Here is a 21025-nt window from a genome sequence, read left to right on the forward strand (position 1 = left end):
AATGATTAGCTTCTCAGAGCATTCACACAAGGTTGGCGCCGGTGGCGACACCTACAACGTACTGACATGAGGAAGTTTCCAAACGATTTCTCATATACAAACAGCAGTTGACCGGCGATACCTGGTGAAACTTTGTTGTGATGCCTCGTGTAAGGAGGAGAAATGCGTACCATCACGTTTCCGACTTTCATAAAGGTCGGATTGCAGCCTATCGCGAATGCGGTTTATCGTATTGCGACATTGCTGCTCGCGTTGGTCGAGATCCAATGACTGTTAGCAGAATATGGAATCGGTGGGTTCAGGAGGGTAATACGGAACGCCGTGCTGGATCCCAACGGCCTCGTATCACTAGCACTCGAGATGACAGGCATCTTATCCGCATGGCTGTAATGGCTCGTGCAGCCACGTCTCGATACCAGAGTCAACAGATGGGGACGTTTGCAAGACAACAACCATCTGCACGAACAGTTCGACGACGTTTGCAGCAGCATGGACCATCGTCTCGGAGACCATGGCTGCGGCTACCCTTGACGCTGCATCACAGACTGGAGCGCCTGCGATGGTGTACTCAATGACGAACCTGGGTGCACGAGTGGCAAAACGTCATTTTTTCGGATTAATCCAGGTTCTGTTTACAGCATCATGATGGTCACATCCGTGTTTGGCGACATCGCGGTGGACGCACACTGGAAGCGTTTATTCGTCATCGCCATACTGGCGTATTACCCGGCGTGATGGTATGGGGTGCCAACGGTTACACGTCTCGGTCACCTCTTGTTCGCATTGACGGCACTTTGAACAGTGAATGTTACATTTCAGATGTGTTACGACCGGTGGCTCTACCCTTCATTGGATCCCTTCGAAACCCTACATTTCAGCAGGATAATGCACGACCGCATGTTGCAGGTCCCGTACGGGCCTTTCTGGATACCGAAAATGTTCGACAGCTGCCGTGGCCAGCACATTCTCCAGATCTCTCACCAATTGAAAACGTCTGGTCAATGGTGGCCGAGTTACTGGCTCGTCACAATACGGCAGTCACTACTGTTGACGAACTGTGGTATCGTGTTGAAGCTGCTTGGGCAGCTGTACCTGTTCACGTCATCCAAGGTCTGTTTGACTCAACGCCCAGGCATATCAAGGCCGTTATTACGGCCAGAGGTGGTTGTTCTGGGTACTGATTTCTCTAGATCTATGCACCCAAATTTCGTGAAAATGTAATCACATGTCAGTTCTAGTATAATATATTTGTCCAATGAATACCCGTTTATCAACTGCATTTCTTCTTGTGTAGTAATTTTAACGGCCAGTAGTGTATCAATCACATCACACAACATTTCAAGCCCTTTTTGTACGTTTGTGTGATAATGGGCCCTTTCAGACAGACGAACGTGCAGAGAGGCGGCTGACTCTGCGTACACCAGATTTGCGGCATCAAGTTCTACAGGATATTGAGACGAACCGTAGTATGAGCTCCAAATCTTGTGTACGCGCAGTCCGCCGCCTGCCTGCTCGTTTGTCTGTCTCAATGGTCCCATGATCACACACACGCTCAAAAAGGGCTTGAAATGTTGTGTGATGTGGTTGGTGTCTGTGAGGGTACTTGTTTTGGTATAGTGGTACTGCCTCTCGACCGTTCCCATCTGAATGGCCATACACAAACACCATCTCGGCTTGTTCCCGAGATGAATACCGAACCATTCTGTTGCTTACAGTACTAATTGTTGGTCACACAAACTGCAATACACAAGGAACACATAGCATGTGGTCAAAGGAACCATCATCCGTTAGCGCCATCTACTGTGCTAGCGATGCATTTCCGGCCAAGTATTCCTCCTCCATTTCCAGTCAGGAATACAGTGTGGTCCACTGATAGTGACCGGGCCAAATATCTCACGAAATAAGCATCAAACGAGAAAACTACAAAGAACGAAACTCGTCTAGCTTGAACGGGGAAACCAGATGGCGCTATGGTTGGCCCGCTAGATGGCGGTGCCATAGGCCAAACGGATATCAACTGGTTTTTTGTAAAAATAGGAACCCTCATTTTTTATTACATCTTCGTGTAGTACGTAACGAAATATGAGTGTTTTAGTTGAACCACTTTTTTCGCTTTGTGATAGATGGCGCTGTAGTAGTCACAAAAATATAAGTACGTGGTATCACGTAACATTCCGCCAGTGCGGACGGTATTTGCTTCGTGATACATTACCCATGTTAAAATGGGCCGTTTACCAATTGCGGAAATGGTCGATATCGTGTTGATGTATGGCTATTGATCAAAATACCCAACGGGCGTGTGCTATGTGTGCTGCTCGGTATCCTGGACGACATCATCCAAGTGTCCGGACCGTTCGCCGGATAGTTCCTTTATTTAAGGAAACAGGAACTGTGCGGCCACATGTGAAACGTCAACCACGACCTGCAACCAATGATGATGCCCAAGTAGGTGTTAAAGCTGCTGTCGCGGCTAATCGGCACATCATTAGCAGACAAATTGCACGAGAATCGGGAATCTCAAAGATGTCGGTGTTGAGAATGCTACATCAACATCGACTGCACCCGTACCGTATTTCTATGCACCAGAAATTGCATGGCGACGAATTTGAATTTCATGTACAGTTCTGCCTCTGGGCACAAGAGAAATTACGGAACGATGACAGATTTTTGAACGCGTTCTATTTAGCGACGAAGCGTCATTCACCAACTGCGGTAACGTAAACCGGCATAATTTGCACTATTGGACAAAGGAAAATCCACGATGGCTGCCACAAGTGGAACATCAGCGACCTTGGCGGGTTAATGTATGGTGCGGCATTATGGGAGGAAGGATAATTGGCCGCCATTTTATCGAAGGCAATCTAAATGGTGCAATGTATGCTGATTTCCTACGTAATGTTCTACCGATGTTACCGCAAGATGTTTCACTGCATGACAGAATGGCGATGTACTTCCAACATGATGGATGTCTGGCGCATACCTCGCGTGCTGTTGAAGCGATATTGACTAGCATATTTCATGACAGGTGGATTGGTCGTCGAAGCAGCATACCATGGCCCGCACGTTCACCGGATCTGACGTCCCCGGATTTCTTACTGTAGGGAAAGTTGAAGGATATTTGCTATCGTGATCCACCGACAACGCCTGAGAACATGCGTCAGCGCATTGTCAATGCATGTGCGAACATTACGGAAGACAAACTACTCGCTGTTGAGAGGAATGTCGTTACACGTATTGCCAAATGCATTGAGGTTGACGGATATCATTTTGAGCATTTATTGCAATAATGTGGTATATACAGGTAATCATGCTGTAACAGCACGCGTTTTCAGAAATGATAAGTTCACAAAGGTACATGTATCACATTGGAACAACCGTAATAAAATGTTCAAACGTACCTACGTGCTGTATTTTAATTTAAAAAACCTACCTCTTACCAACTGTTCGTCTAAAATTGTGAGCCATACGGTTGTGACTATTACAGCGCCATCTATCACTAAGTGAAAAAAGTGGTCCAACTAAAACATTCATATTTCTTTACGTACTACACGAATATGTAATAAAAATGGGGGTTCCTATTTTAAAAATCGCTGTTGATACCCGTTTGACCTATGGCAGCGCCATCTAGCGGGCCAACCATAGCGCCATCTGGTTTCCCCATTCAAGCTAGACAAATTTCGTTCTTTGTAATTTTTTCGTTTGACGCTTATTTCGTGAGATATTTGACCCGGTCACGATCAATGGACCACCGTTTTTTTGTTTTTTGTTTTTTTTGTTTTAGGGCGCAAAACTGCTATGGTCATTAGCGCCCGGTCCGCGACTTAGGAAACGGTAAAAAACGGAAATGGAAACCAGCAGCAATGTGACCAAAACTCAAAAAAATTGGAGAAACTAAAAGCAGAAGGAAAGCTTAAAAATCCACTACAGAAAGGGGTTGGTTGTCCCCAAAAAAAGCTTCAAATGACTGACGTCATCTCACTGGCACTAATAAACTCGAGAACGCGATTGGCCGAGCGCGTGTCATCTGCTAAAATGGACGATATATCAGGCGACAGCTGTAGACGGGCGCGTAACGGAGTAAAATAGGGGCACTCAATTAAAAGGTGTCTTACCGTCCACAGCTGAGAGCAGTGGGAACAGAATGGGGGAGGATCGCCGTTTAAAATATGTCGATGGCTAAAAAGACAGTGCCCTATCCGGAGTCTAGTTAAAATTACCTCCTCCCGACGACGCGTTCGTGAGGAAGAGGTCCAAGCACAGGGAAGAGCTTTCACGTCCCGCAATTTATTATGGGGAAGTGTCGACCAATGTGCGTGCCATAAAAGAACGACGACATAAAACGCTCCGTAGATCGGCGAAGGGAATCGATCGAATAGCTGGCCGAATAAGAGAGACTGCAGCCTTGGCCGCTATATCGGCCGCCCCATTTCCACAGATACCAACATGTCCTGGGAGCCAGAGGAACCACCGAGACGCCCCCCAAATGGAGCAAGCGCAGGCAGTCCTGAATCCGGTGAACCAGAGGGTGGACAGGGTAGAGAGCTTGGAGACTGAGGAGAGAGCTGAGAGACTCTGAACAGATAACATACTGTATCCGCTGATGGCGGCGGATGTATTGGACAGCCTGGAGAACAGCGTAAAGCTCCGCAGTATAAACCGAACACTGGTAGGGAAGCCGAAATCGATTTGGGGTGTCGCCAACAATATAGGCACTCCCTACACCTAACGATGTTTTCGAGCCATCAGTGTAAATAAATGTGGCTTCCTTCATTTGTGCACATAGAGCAGCAAATACCCGACGATAAACAAGTGAAGGGGTACAATCCTTGGGAAATTGACAAAGGTCACTGAGCAGGCAGATCCGGGGACAGAACCAAGGTGATGCTGTACCCCAAGTTGTCAAGAAGGTTTTAGGAAAGCGGAAGGAAAGAGAATGGAGCAGTTGATGGAAGCGGACTCCCGGTGGTAGTAGGGAGGAAGGCCGGCCTGCATACCCTACATCCAAGGAGGCGTCGAAAAAAATGTCATGGGTCGGATTAGCAGGCATGGAAGACAAATGGCTAGCATAACGACTTAGGGCAGCTCGCCGATTGGACAGCGGAGGTTCAGCAGTCTCAGCATAAAGGCTTTCCACAGGGCTGGTGTAAAAAGCTCCAGACACTAAACGTAATCCACGGTGGTGGATAGAGTCGAGACGCCGAAGAATAGACGGCCGAGCAGAGGAGTAAACTATGCTTCCATAGTCCACTTTCGAGCGCACTAAGGCGCAATAGAGGCGGAGAAGGACCACTCGGTCCGCTCCCCAGGAGGTACCATTCAGGACACGGAGGGTGTTGAGGGATCGCAGACAGCGAGCCGAAAGATAGGAAACGTGGGAGGATCAGCACAGTTTTCTGTCAAACATAAGACCCAAGAATTTAGCGACGTCCGAAAACGGAAGGTTGACAGGTCTTAGATGTAAGGAGGGTGGAAGAAACTCCTTACGTCGCCAAAAATTAACACAAACGGTCTTACTGGGAGAAAAACGGAAGCCGGTTTCGATGCTCCAAGAGTGGAGGCGATCGAGACATCCTTGAAGACGTCGTTCAAGAAGGCTGGTCCGTTGAGAGCTGTAGTAGATCGCAAAATCGTCCACAAAGAGGGAGCCCGAGACATCAGGAAGGAGACAATCCATAATTGGATTTATGGCAATGGCAAACAGTACAACACTTAGCACGGAGCCCTGGGGTACCCCGTTTTCTTGGGAGAAAGTATGGGAGAGAGTAGTGTTCACCCGCACTCTAAATGTGCGCTCTGCCATAAATTCGGGAAGAAAAAGGGGCAGCCGACCTCGAAAGCCCCAAGAGAACAGTGTGCGGAGGATGCCTGTCCTCCAACAGGTATCGTATGCTCTCTCCAGATCAAAAAATATTGCTACTGTTTGGCATTTCCGGAGAAAATTGTTCATGATATAAGTGGAGAGAGCAACAAGATGGTCAACTGCAGAATGATGCTTTCGGAAACCGCATTGGGCAGGTGTTAAAAGACTGCGGGACTCCAGCCACCAAGCTAAACGGCAATTCACCATACGCTCCAAAACCTTACATACACTACTCGTGAGAGAAATGGGGCCATAGCTAGAGGGGAGATGTTTGTCCTTTCCAGGTTTCGGAACAGGAACGACGATAGCTTCCCGCCATCATCTGGGAAAAGTACTGTCGGTCCAAATTCGATTATGAAGGCGAAGGAGGTAACGCAGACTATGGGTTGATAAATGCAGCAACATTTGGATGTGGATACCATCCGGTCCTGGGGCGGATGAGAGAGAAGAAGAGAGTGCATGTTGGAGTTCCCGCATGGAGAAAACAGTATTATAGTTTTCGCGATTTTGAGAGAAGAAAGCAAGAGGTTGCACTTCCGCTGCACGTTTCTTCGGGAGAAACGCTGGCGGGTAATTTGAAGAGCTCGAAATCCCAGCAAAGTGTTGACCCAATGAGTTAGAAATTGCGACGGGGTCCACTAATGGATCACGCGCGACAGTGAGCCCAGAGACCGGGGAGAAACTAGGCGCGCCTGATAACCTTCGAATCCGACTCCAAAATTCCGAGGAGGGAGTGAAGGTGTTAAATGAGCTAATAAAGAATTTCCAGCTTGCCTTCTTGCTATCGCGGATGACGCGACGGCATCGCGCATGGAACTGCTTATAGCGGATACAGTTGGCCAAAGTAGGATGGTGGCGGAAAACGCGAAGAGCACGTCGCCGCTCACGTACTGCGTCACGGCATGCCTCGTTCCACCAAGGAACTGGGGGGCGCCGGGGCAATTCGGAGGTGCGTGGTATTGAACGTTCCGCAGCTGTAAGAATAACGTCTGTAATATGTGTGACCTCATCGTCGACGCTAGGGAAGTGACGGTGATCGAATGTCGCTAGAGACGAAAAAAGTGTCCAATCGGCTTGGGCAAACTTCCAGCGTCGCGGCCGCATATATGGCAGTTGAGGCTGCAGTCTAAGGACACATGGAAAGTGGTCACTCGAGTGTGTATCATCAAGGGCGAACCATTCGAAGCGCCGAGCTAGCGGAACAGTACCGACCGAAAGGTCCAAATGAGAGAAATTTGTCGTGGAGTCAGACAAAAATGTAGGGACCCCAGTGTTGAAGCAAACTAGATCCGCTTGGTGGAAGACGTCTAGCAATAGTGAGCCACGTGGACAAGGATGTGGAGATCCCCAAAGCGTGTGGTGGGCATTGAAGTCTCCAACCAGCAAATAGGGGGGTGGAAGCTGACCAAGAAGATGAAGGAGATCAGCTCGTGCCATTGGTGTGGACGATGGAATGTATACAGTACAAAGAGAAAAGGTATATCCCGAAAGGGAAAGACGGACAGTGACAGCTTGGAAGGAACTGTTTAAGGGGATTGGGCGATAATGGAGAGTATCATGGAGAAGAATCATGAGTCCTCCATGTGCTGGAGTGCCTTCAACAGAGGGGAGATCAAATCGGACGGACTGAAAATGGGGGAGAACAAAGCGGTCATAGGGACGCAGCTTTGTTTCCTGAAGACAGAAGATGACCGGCGAGTAGGATCGTAAGAGGATCGACAATTCATCCCGATTGGCTCGTATGCCGCGGATATTTCAGTGGATAATGGACATAGAGTGAACAGAAAATGGAGGAATGTGACCAAGGTTGACGTCAACTCAACGACTGCTCAGAGCTTGCGACCGACAGCATGGAATGGCATTCAGCCGAAGGCAGAAGATCCTGATCCATAGGTTGTTCAGGAGCAGCTCCTGCCACCAGCGATCGGCCGGTTGATCTGCCGCCAGCAGTGCGCCTCGGCGACACAGAAGACGGCCGAGGGCGATTTCCGCCAGGTGGTGCTGTAGATGAGACACGCCTTGGCAGAGAAGGAGATGAACCGGGTTTCTTATTAGCCTTCTTGTAAACATGATGTTTAGATGAAGGAGGAACCGATGGTGTGAAGTTGGGGTGCGTAAAAAATCTTCACGAGTATGCTCTTTTTTCGAAGTCTTGGTGTCTGATTTTTGGGCTCGAGATTTAGCAGAACCCGATGAAGGGTGAGCCATAGAGTGGGCAGGCGAAAGTGGTGAGGTTGAACGGGCGATCTTTGCGCTGGCCGATCTGACGACTGTGGCACTGAAGGTGAGGTCACAAGTCTGCGTGGCCGCCTCCTTTGTTGGCTGAGGAGAAGCAAGGACAGTGCTGTATTTTCCTGTCTGAGGCACGGTGGGCTGTCGACTGGCGAATAATTTTCGAGCAGCTATGATTTCCTGAATGAGCTTTTCTTCTTTAAGAATGGGGCAATCTCGAGAGGAAGCAGCGTGGTCACCCATACAGTTGATGCAATGAGGGGATGGGGGTGGACAAGCACCGTCATGGGCATCCTTGCCACACGTAACACATTTGGCCGGATTGGAACAGGACTGGCAGGTGTGATTGAACCGCTGACACCGATAGCAATTCGTAGGGTTTGGGACGTAAGGGCGAACGGAAATTATCTCATAGCCTGCTTTGATTTTCGATGGGGGTTGAACTTTGTCAAAGGTCAAGAAGACAGTGCGGGTTGGAATGATGTTCGTGTCAACCCTTTTCATGACTCTATGAACAGCCGTCACGCCCTGGTCAGACAGGTAGTGTTGAATTTCCTCGTCGGACAATCCGTCGAGGGAGCGTGTATAAACGACCCCACGTGATGAATTTAAAGTACGGTGCAGTTCCACCGGGACAGGGAAGGTGTGTAGCAGTGAAGAACGCAGCAATTTTTGTGCCTGGAGGGCACTGACTGTTTCTAACAACAAGGTGCCATTTGGTAATCTGGAACAAGACATTACAGGACCTGCAATTGCGTCGACACGTTTCTGAATAATGAAAGGGTTGACCGTGGAGAAGTCGTGACCTTCGTCAGACCGAGAAACACCAAGGAACTGTGGCAACAATGGATGGACTGTCTGTGGCTGAGACTTATTGAACTTACGCTTGTGAGCAGACATAGTGGAAGAAGAGGAAACCATTGCGAAAGTATCCCCCATGATTACTGGCGTCTCCGATGGCGCGCTCTTTCCTTGTGGGGGCCCTCTCTGAGGGCACTCCCGCCTTAGGTGATTGTTCACACCTCAGGTCACACCTCCCGAGAAACGGACGGAGGGACCAATCGGCACTTTCGGAAGGTATCAGCTCGGGTAATCACCGCTCCCTGGGCCTGGCCGTTACCAGGGGGTACGTACGTGTCCTACCTGTCTACCCAGGGCGGGGAATTACGCGTTACCCCATCACGGGCTATGCGTGGAAATGTGTGGGTCGGCCTTCAGACACGCACAGGGAGGAAAAAAGAGTAAAGGAAAAAACAAAGGGAAAGGAAGGAAGAGAGGTCTCAAACGCCGCAGCGGAGAAAAGGGCAAAGAGAAGAGGTAAGGAAAAGAGAAGGACAAAGGAAGGACGAAGACTTGCAAGCAGAGAAAGCAAAGAACGTGATACAGTTCCGAGCGTCCGTCTCCGGACGTAGGCACAAAACATACTCCCAGAGGGGGAGAAAGGGAAGGAAAGAGCCGGAGGTGTGGGGAGGGAGGGGGGGGGGGCGAAGATGGGGGATAGGGAAGGATGCGGAAAAGGAAGGTATGCAGCCCGGAAAGGAAGGAGGGCCACATTAGCTCGGGGTCCCGTGCTCGCTACGCACGTATCCACAAAAGAGTTGTGGACCCCCTGGGGGGAATGGACCACCCTGAATATCCCCATAGTTTGTCTTTTTTTATTTTTATTACTTTTTTTTTAGTGCTCACCCTGTATATGTTAATGTAGATGTGGAGTTCAAGCCGTGATAGAGGCGAGGGGTGGACAGACCCTACATTAATGTCGACAAATATTTTTCCGGGTATTTATCATCAGATAGTGTATCTGTCAGGATGGGAGGTTGCGGAACCAACAGCCAGCTTTCAGTTCAGCGTGACGATCGCAGTGGCATCACTCAGTTGAGCATCCGCCAGTCCGCTCTTCAGAAGGTAACTTGGTGGACGCAGCTGTACGTGATCACACCTAGTATACATAGGCCTCGCGTCGCGAAGGGAGCCTGTGTGCTTACTCGATCATGGTCACCCGCTCGCAGGAAGCTCTCACGGTCGACATAAAGGGAAAACACGACTCGGACAGAGGGAGAAAAAGTGCGCGTCACATCCGCCGCGAGATTTCTTCGAGCGCGCTCGACCTCGGCGGGCGGCGCTCACGGAAGGCTCGCTTGCGCAAGCAAGTGCTCGCAGGAAACGCAGCGGCTGGCCCGGCTGGTGCGTGACTCATTCGCTGGAACGTTCGTAGCGCTGCTCGCTCTGGAACACCTGCGGCCGGACGCCGTCTGACATTACGCGTGCCCTACTGCCGCACAGGCCGAAACAGAGACCAAGATTCACAAAGGATGGAACGTATCTGTACAAATGGGATTCACTGGGTCAGACGTCGTTTACAGCACAAACATAGCTAATGCGTATTATGTGAATTGAAGGTGGAGACGGGAAAAGGAAAGGAAAGGGAAGAAACTCATGATGTCAGCTGATCGGCACCAGTGCAGAGTCAACGGCCCCGAGTGAAAATGTGTGTCGGACCAGGATTCGTACCTGCTTACTGGCCAGTTGCTTTTTTAACCACTGCGCCACCCGGACACAGCGTTTATCGGAATTGCGCGGACTGTCTCGGTGCGCTAGAGCCACGCCGTCCATGTACTCTGAGAACGCTGCTTTGAGATTCCTGAAGGAAGTCGAATACGTGATTGTGTTTTGGCACTGAAGGAGGTGGATTCATGGCCCATCGAGGCGACTCAGTTACATGAATGCGTGGTGTCTGTTCTTTAGGACATGTCTGAAAGAACAGACGCCGCGCAGAGTCCGCAGCTGTAATACATAGGGGTACTATGTAACTTTCCCGATCCAGCTGACATCTTGAGTTCCTTCCCTCTTCTTTCTCCCCCCTCCACCTTCGATTCACATAATACGAGGGTGAGTCAAATGAAAACTTTAACTATCTTTTTAAATATTATTTATTGTGCAGAAGTGGTACAAAGCTGTATCACTTTTCGACATAATCTCCCCCACACTCAATGCAAGTCCTCCAGCGCTTATAAAGTGCACAAATTCCTTCAGAAAAAAATTCTTTTGGTAGTCCGCGCAACCACTCATGCAGCGCGTGGCCTACCTCTTCATCAGAACGGAACTTCTTTCCTCCCATTCCGTCTTTGAGTGGTCCAAACATATGAAAATCACTTGGGGCAAGTTCAGGTGAGTATGATCGATGAGGAAGACACTCAAAATGCAGGTCTGTGACTGTTGCAACTGTTAAAAAACTTCCTGGCAGATTAAAACTGTGTGCCCGACCGAGACTCGAACTCGGGACCTACTGGCAGAAGTAAAGCTGTGAGTACCGGGCGCGAGTCGTGCTTCGGTAGCTCAGTTGGTAGAGCACTTGCCCGCAAAAGGCAAAGGTCCCGAGTTCGAGTCTCGGTCGGGCACACAGTTTTAATCTGCCAGGAAGTTTCATATCAGCGCACACTCCGCTGCAGAGTGAAATTCTCATTCTGTTGCAACTGTTGTACAGGCAGTGTGGGGCCTTGCATTGTCATGTTGCAAAAGGACACATGTTGACAGCAATCCACGTCGCTTTGATTTGATTGCAGGCCGCAGATGACTTTTTAGGAGATCTGTGTATGATGCACTGGTGACAGTGGTCCCTCTAGGCATGTAATGATCCAAAATAACGCCATTTTTCGTCCCAAAAGAGAGTCAGCATAGCCTTCCCTGCTGATGGCTCTGTTCGAAACGTCTTTGGTTTTGGTGATGAGGAATGGCGCCATTCCTTGCTCGCTCTCTTCGTTTCCGGTTGGTGGAAGTGAACCCAGGTTTCATACCCAGTAACGATTCGTGCAAGGAAGCCATCACCTTCTCGTTCAAAGCGCCGAAGAAGTTCTTCACAAGCATCAACACGTTGTTCTCTCATTTCACGAGTCAGCTGCCGTGGCACCCATCTCGCAGACACTTTGTGAAACTGGAGCACATCATGCACAATGTGGTGTGCTGACCCATGACTGATCTGTAAACATGCTGCAGTGTCATTCAGTGTCACTCGGCGGTTTCCCTTCACTATGGCTTCAACTGCTGCAATGTTCTGTGGAGTCACAACTCGTTGTGCCTGACCTGGACGAGGAGCATCTTCCACTGAAGTCACACCATTTGCGAACTTCCTGCTCAATTCGTAGACTTGCTGCTGTGACAAACATGCATCATGGTACTGAACCTTCATCATCAGTCGATGAATTTCAATAGGTTTCACACCTCCGCTACGCAAAACCCGAACAACAGATCGCTGTTCTTCCCTGGTGCAAGTCGCAAGTGGGGCGGCCATCTTTATACCGATACTGCGACGGTATGTGTGCATCTGCACTATGCTGCCACCTACACGCCATTCTGCACGCTGTTTGTAGCCCGCTTACCAACTTACAGGATAACGGCGCGAAATTTCGATTTGTTATTACAGATTTAAGGTTTTCATTTCACTCACCCTCGTATGTATCACTGCTCCGGATTCCGCTTGGTATCTGTTCTTTCGGACATGCCTGAAAGAACAGACCACGTATTCATATAGCCGCTGATTAGCTTCTCCGAGTGTCTGGACTTCGTACACCGAGAGAACTGCTGAGTTAAGCGTCTACCTTTGAATAAATGTGACTGATTTTATGTTTACCACCAGCTGAATGAGAGGTTCAAGAGGTGACCTGAAGCCTTACCTCTTACAAATGCCATAGGATGATTGAAACAGTATAGCGAAATTAGAAGAATAAGTTTATGAATAGGAACCTATGTTTCTTCAACTAACGACTTTAAGATCATATGCATGTGGAACTACGTAAGCTATATTTTTTTAGAGGTACATTTGATGGTGGTGGAGGTCGGGGTAAGCATTGGGAAGTACCAGGAGTGAAACTTCTGCGGCCTGTGAGGTTGCTGTTCATTAGGTGCAGGTAGGCAAAGCACATAAGAAAACGGGAGCAATGTCATCAGAGCAATGCTGAAGTATGACCGATCTCCATATTCGCGGAATAGCGTTGCTTCCATGAAAGACGGAAGTCACGGCTTCAGAATATTCTTTAGATGTTAGTGTGGACCTCAAATCAGCCGCTATTATGAGTGGTCCGTCTATGTCTCATATAAATGATTGCACTTGCACTAGAGAAAATTTAACGGTGATGTGTTACGAAGATTTTTTTAAAAACATGGATATGTCTTCGAAATAAATGGTGTCATGATAGTATGGTCTAGAGCGAAACGCCAATTTAAAAAGGCAAGAAAAAAGTCTTTAGAAGTGTCGTTTGCCATCTCGCAAAATAGGAGCTCTAATAGGAACAAAAATGACATAAGCTGTCCCCAAAATGAAGCACAGGGAAACCCTTACCTGATGTCCTCAATATATTTATAGCTGTATGTCAGACATCACCCTGATCTACATCTACAGCTACATCTACATGGTTACTCTGCAATTCACACTTAAGTGCCCGGCAGACGGTTAATCGAACCATTTTCATACTACTTCTCTACCATTCCACTCTCGAATGGCGCGTGGGAAAAAGGAACACCTAAATCTTTCCGTTCGAGCTCTGATTTCTCTTATTTTATTATGATGATCATTTCTCCCTACGTAGGTGGGTGTCAACAAAATATTTTCGCTGATGACGTTGTTGACTACGGAAAAGGTTCACCACAGGATTTTTTCGAGAGAAATTTGCAACATGTTACTATTTCACATTAGCATAATTAAAGGAGAGGGCGGAAGAAAGGTCAAAGCCTCAGGTTAACAAGGATTAGTACAATAATGTGATCTGCTGTTTCCGAATGCAACACATTCTGGTAATAAATAGAACCCTACGTATCACTAGAAGGCGCTATCTAGTATACAGATACAGAATAAAAACAGCCACCAGTTCCGGAAGGCGGTTCAAAAATGGCTCTGAGCACTACGGGACTTAACATCTGTGGTCATCAGTCCCCTAGAACTTAGAACTACTTAAACCTAACTAACCTAAGGACATCACACACATCCATGCCCGAGGCAGGATTCGAACCTGCGACCGTAGCGGTCGCGCGATTCCAGGTTGTAGCACCTAGACCCGCTCGGCCACCCCGGCCGGCCGGAAGGTGCTACTCAAAAGTTCTTGACCCAGGTTTCAACCCGTATAAATGGGTCTTCTTCAGTAGTATTATTACGTTTTACGTGCTGATCATGATATGCAGCCAATAGTATTACTCATAATTAAAACTGACAATTGTAAGAACAGCCGTCTGGCTTTGTCATACACTAGATACATATTAGATGTGGCGCGTCTGACCAGTGACGGATAAACATGCAACTGTTGCATGTGTATCAGTTACTGGTCACACACGCCACATCTAATACGTGTATTAGAAATGAATGACTTTATGACTTTGAGGAATGCAAAATACACTCCTGGAAATGGAAAAAAGAACACATTGACACCGGTGTGTCAGACCCACCATACTTGCTCCGGACACTGCGAGAGGGCTGTACAAGCAATGATCACACGCACGGCACAGCGGACACACCAGGAACCGCGGTGTTGGCCGTCGAATGGCGCTAGCTGCGCAGCATTTGTGCACCGCCGCCGTCAGTGTCAGCCAGTTTGCCGTGGCATACGGAGCTCCATCGCAGTCTTTAACACTGGTAGCATGCCGCGACAGCGTGGACGTGAACCGTATGTGCAGTTGACGGACTTTGAGCGAGGGCGTATAGTGGGCATGCGGGAGGCCGGGTGGACGTACCGCCGAATTGCTCAACACGTGGGGCGTGAGGTCTCCACAGTACATCGATGTTGTCGCCAGTGGTCGGCGGAAGGTGCACGTGCCCGTCGACCTGGGACCGGACCGCAGCGACGCACGGATGCACGCCAAGACCGTAGGATCCTACGCAGTGCCGTAGGGGACCGCACCGCCACTTCCCAGCAAATTAGGGACACTGTTGCTCCTGGGGTATCGGCGAGGACCATTCGCAACCGTCTCCTTGAAGCTGGGCTACGGTCCCGCACACCGTTAGGCCGTCTTCCGCTCACGCCCCAACATCGTGCAGCCCGCCTCCAGTGGTGTCGCGACAGGCGTGAATGGAGGGACGAATGGAGACGTGTCGTCTTCAGCGATGAGAGTCGCTTCTGCCTTGGTGCCAATGATGGTCGTATGCGTGTTTGGCGCCGTGCAGGTGAGCGCCACAATCAGGACTGCATACGACCGAGGCACACAGGGCCAACACCCGGCATCATGGTTTGGGGGGCGATCCCCTACACTGGCCGTACACCACTGGTGATCGTCGAGGGGACACTGAATAGTGCACGGTACATCCAAACCGTCATCGAATCCATCGTTCTACTATTCCTAGACCGGCAAGGGAACTTGCTGTTCCAACAGGACAATGCACGTCCGCATGTATCCCGTGCCACCCAACGTGCTCTAGACGGTGTAAGTCAACTACCCTGGCCAGCAAGATCTCCGCATCTGTCCCCCATTGAGCATGTTTGGGACTGGATGAAGCGTCGTCTCACGCGGTCTGCACGTCCAGCACGAACGCTGGTCCAACTGAGGCGCCAGGTGGAAATGGCATGGCAAGCCGTTCCACAGGACTACATCCAGCATCTCTACGATCGTCTCCATGGGAGAATAGCAGCCTGCATTGCTGCGAAAGGTGGATATACAGTGTACTAGTGCCGACATTGTGCATGCTCTGTTGCCCGTGTCTATGTGCCTGTGGTTCTGTCAGTGTGATCATGTGATGTATCTGACCCCAGGAATGTGTTTTCTCCTTCCTGGGACAATGAATTCACGGTGTTCTTATTTCAATTTCCAGGAGTGTAGATGTTTGCCCATCATACTCATTACTTTTGGCAGATTAATCTACCAAGTCCCATACGAGTTCGGGCACAGCGTGTGCGTTCGCACAAGAAGGTCAATGGCCGGGAAGCCATATTTTAACTTAACTGAGTTAAATATGGCTTCCCGGCCATTGACCTTCTTGTGCGAACGCACACGCTGTGCCCGAACTCGTACGGGACTTGGTAGATTAATCTGCCACAAGTAATGAGTATGATGGGCAAACATCTATTAGGCGCATTACGAATGTAGTGGTGTGGACATGTTGGGAATGTGGATCTCACGGGGAGCGTGCAAGGGATAAGTCCCTGCAGACGCACTATCCTCTGTGCCCGCGGTGGCTCAGATGGATAGAGCGTCTGCCATGTAAGCAGGAGATCCCGGGGAATATGGAAAAAAAAAAAAGGTTCGAGTCCCGGTCGAGGCACACATTTTCAACATGTCCACAATGAAGTACATCAACGCCTGTTTGCAGCTAGGGTATCTATTTAATTATCATTTCAAAATATATCGTTTTCTCCCAAAGACTGTCAAGTACGAATAAAGCACGAATAAAGCTTCGAAATGCTTTCAATTCTAGACATGACGTTACGTGCTAACGTAAGATTATTCCTCAACAAATTCGGCCTATAAATTTTACCTTACGGGGGCAATTGCACTGTGCAGGAACGAGGAGAGAATGTTGAGAGTCTTGACGCGGCCGTAAAAGAGATCAAAACAGCAGGTGTAAGCTGTCTGAAGGCTGAAACAGCGGCAACTTAATTTTTACGCCTGGAGCAGTATACTGTGGTCCAGGCGGCCCTTAATCGTTGCTGCAGTGTCTGGAATAAGGACGTACTCTAAGACACGTGAATAAAAGTGGACTTTTACGACTGGAGTCGTTAAAATTCGCTACTTCCACAGTATTTCATGGAACCCCTACCCGAATCGTAAACGGAAACGCCTACTGCCATCTATTAAGAAATGGGACCCATCGCCAGGGAATCCATTACTTCCAGGCGCGGAGCCCATTTCGATGCACTTAAACGAAGAAAGGTGTCTTCACAGTCGGCCGAACTGTGAAACGACGTTGCCTGAGATCCTCCAGCCAAAATTCTGCGACCTGCCATTCATATAAACGAGCCTGTACATATATCTTGGCAAATGAGTCTTCTGCCCTTTGAAGAACGAGGATTTCGTGTGAGAGTTTTCATTCTCGTTTTAACTCACTGACTGAACCCACTCAGTCAAGCGTTTACTTTCTGTGAGTAACTTGAGAGGGACACGAATAAAGGAATGTATCCGGCCACAGCTCTGATTCTGTACCAAAAGTGACCAGAAACCGAAGACAGAGAAGTGTTCGTCGAAAACAGATCTGTGCAATGGTTAAATGACCAGAGTGTACTTTTTGAAGGGCTTTTAAAACAAATAGAAAGAAGAAGGTCATGTGGCCTTGGCCAGGAGTCCCCACCTATGAACGTTCGACCGCCAAGTTGCAAATATTTTCAGTTGACACCAAATTGAGCAACAACTTGCGTGTCGATGATGATGATGAGGACAACACAACACCCAGTGCCAGAGCAGAAAAAGTCTCCGACCCGATTGGGATTCTAATCCAAACCAGTGGGTGGCAGACGATGGACATTTCGTCCAAAACCTAAATGTTAACATTAGTTTAAAAATATCTTCTGAGTAAAAGTACACGCAAAGCTCGTTATTATGTACGTTATTTTCTTCTTCTTAAGGGAAGCAGTGGTTGGGAGGGGAGTAAGACAGGGTTGTAGCCTCTCCCCGATGTTATTCAATCTGTATATTGAGCAAGCAGTAAAGGAAACAAAAGAAAAATTCGGAGTAGGTATCAAAATCCATGGAGAAGAAATAAAAACTTTGAGGTTTGCCGATGACATTGTAATTCTGTCAGAGACAGCAAAGGACTTGGAAAAGCAGTTGAACGGAATGGATGGTGTCTTGAAGGGAGGATATAAGATGAACATCAACAAAAGCAAAACGAGGATAATGGAATGTAGTCGAATTAAGTCGGGTGATGTTGAGGGTATTAGATTAGGAAATGAGACACTTAAAGTAGTAAAGGAGTTTTGCTATTTGGGGAGCAAAATAACTGATGATGGTCGAAGAAGAGAGGATATAAAATATAGACTGGCAATGGCAAGGAAAGCGTTTCTGAAGAAGAGAAATTTGTTAACATCGAGTATAGATTTAAGTGTCAGGAAGTCATTTCTGAAAGTATTTGTATGGAGTGTAGCCATGTATGGAAGTGAAACATGGACGGTAAATAGTTTGGACAAAAAGAGAATAGAAGATTTCGAAATGTGGTGCTACAGAAGAATGCTGAAGATTAGATGGGTAGATCACATAACTAATGAGGAGGTACTGAATAGGATTGGGGAGAAGAGGAGTTTGAGGCACAACTTGACCAGAAGAAGGGATCGGTTGGTAGGACATGTTCTAAGGCATCAAGGGATCACCAATTTAGTATTGGAGGGCAGCGTGGAGGGTAAAAATCGTAGTGGGAGACCAAGAGATGAATACACTAAGCAGATTCAGAAGGATGTAGGTTGCAGTAGGTACTGGGAGATGAAGAAGCTTGCACAGGATAGAGTAGCATGGAGAGCTGCATCAAACCAGTCTCAGGACTGAAGACCACAACAACAACAACATTTTCTTTAAACATTTTTTTCGTCAAACTTTTATCAGTTAGTGTATTTAAGACAATAAAGAAGCCGGCCGAAGTGGCCGTGCGGTTAAAGGCGCTGCAGTCTGGAACCGCGGGACCGCTACGGTCGCAGGTTCGAATCCTGCCTCGGGCATGGATGTTTGTGATGTTCTTAGGTTAGTTAGGTTTAACTAGTTCTAAGTTCTAGGGGACTAATGACCTCAGAAGTTGAGTCCCATAGTGCTCAGAGCCATTTGAACCATTTTTGAACAATAAAGAACTTTTTTTAAGTTTTGTAATAAAAGGGTAATAATTCTCTTCGGCGTAACGTAGGTACTCTCTTACAACATGGCTTACTGACCTGTTGCGGGGAGCTGCCAAGAGAAAATCACACGTCTGCTGCTAGCGGCCGAGTTCTGTACAGGTAGTAATGGCAGTTTTGGTCAAGTTGCTGACAACGGGCGATGAGCAGAGCAAGATTGCAGAGTTCGTGGGGACCCGAAAATCCCCGATTCAAATGGATAATTTCAATTTTTCATATAACTACAGCAAGTATTGAGTCCATTCTGAGACCACTCAACAAATACGATACTCTTACAAATTGATTGATTGTCATCATTGGTTAGGTTTTACTTTAAGATGAACCATAATATTTACTTATGTTCTGTTTAACATTAAGAAAATCTTTCAGACAATTTTTAAATAATTTATTTGCTGATGTGTTTCGAGGACGTATTTCGTTCTGGTAATTACGTGTTCTGTTACGTCAGTTAGAACACAATACTTCTGTTTGTAAAGTACTTCTTCTGGGAGATTCCCGATTCTGTATTCAGGTTACGCGAAACGCACATTTATGGTCTGGGAAGGTTAGAAACATGAAAAATGACAGGTTCACGAACGTTGTTTGTTACAAGTGTATTTTCGGTTGTCTAGCATTCTTAATTTTTATGGTTTTGTTAAAGTTACGGAAATGGATAATGAAGTGGATTTACTGTTTTAGTTTAGACCAGACTAGATTGCGAGTGTTGTCAACTGCCTCAGACCAGTGTCAGTGAATGGAATTTTTTTTTAACCAAGTCAGGTGACAAGAGAAATAAACACAGATGTGTTTAGAAAACTGCAAGACGAATATCTGTGATATAAATTCCAGATCCATGCTTTTTAATTACTGTTTAGTTTATCCAAATTAATCAGATTTGCTTGCTGTGCGAGTGTCTAGTAATCAATGAAATACGATGCTTGTTAATGTTAAATATGAATGTCTCTTTGTGAAGATATATTGAACGAGTCCAAAGCATTAAATCTTGCATCAGTGCAAATGTCAAGAATGTGCTCGAGACTGAGAAGGGAAAAATTATACTCGCTTCACGAGTGCTAATGAAAATTTGCATTTGTAAGCTGTGTGCTAATATATTTGTGGAGCTGTCGTCTTCTTCGACGATGCATAATACGATGAGTTAAGCATCGGGTACTATTTCCGCAGCATCGTCAGAGAGAGAGAGAGAGAGATGTTTGTCTTATCCCCAGAAGTATACAGCGTTCAAATTAGCAAATTTAGATCATTAATCTAGGAAGGTTGAATGTCGTAATACGAAGGTAGTTTCATTAACGAAACACACAACAGAATTGAAACGGTATTTGTCAGTATTGAGGTTCTTGCTTATTTATATATTTATTTTAGCTTGTGGTGCTTCAACCAGTCTTATCTTGACGGCAGACGACATCTGAAACACACTTATAATAAGGGAAGAACACAGAAGACAGTCATGTAGCAATCTGTATTTTACTGCAGATCTAGTTAGATTTCAGGTACAGTACAGCTATCATCAGCGCGTTTAATAGCGAGTAATACAGACCCAGAAAACTTGTATATTCTCATATTGTTTAACGTGAACTGAGCTATGAGCAGTTTAAGGTCGTTTCAACAACATGGGGATATACAAGTTTTCTGGATCTATATGACTCGCTATACTCTAGCTGAAATGTAGCTAGATCTGAAATAAAATAAAAAAAATGGTTCAAATGGCTCTCAGCACTATGGGACTTAACATCTGAGGTCATCAGTCCCCTAGAACTTAGAACTACTTAAGCCTAACTAACCTAAGGACATCACACACATCCATGCCTGATGCAACATTCGAACCTGCAACCGTAGCAGTCGCGCGGTTCCGGACTGAAGCGCCTAGAACCGCTCGGCCACCGAGCCGGCGAAATAAAATAAAGATTGATACGCGACTGTCTGCTACATTCTTTCCTGATTATAATCATTTTACAGCCACTGAGTCCAGCGATTCCTAATGGAATCTGACCTGATGGAAACACACTTAACATCTGATGTAGATTATTTATTTTTTTCAGAACCACAAGAAAACCCATTCTTCGCTGTAACAAGAAAAAATATCCATGGCAATGGAAGGACAAGTCACTCTAAGCCCTGATGACCATTAAGCACGTGTCTGGAGACGCCC

General features: G+C 47.3%; 1 protein-coding gene and 1 non-coding gene across 2 annotated transcripts in view; one reads left to right on the forward strand and one right to left on the reverse strand.

Moving 5' to 3' along the window:
• The window catches only part of LOC126194817 (transcription factor AP-2-beta), a 420874-nt gene that overhangs the window by 73311 nt on the left and 326538 nt on the right, over window positions 1-21025 (reverse strand). The window lies entirely within an intron of this gene.
• Trnal-caa (transfer RNA leucine (anticodon CAA)) lies at window positions 11417-11491 on the forward strand. The gene has a single exon. It is a non-coding gene; the product is annotated as a tRNA-Leu (tRNA).

The sequence above is a fragment of the Schistocerca nitens genome, chromosome 7 (assembly GCF_023898315.1).
Source record: "Schistocerca nitens isolate TAMUIC-IGC-003100 chromosome 7, iqSchNite1.1, whole genome shotgun sequence".
Taxonomy (NCBI): Eukaryota; Metazoa; Arthropoda; class Insecta; order Orthoptera; family Acrididae; genus Schistocerca; species Schistocerca nitens.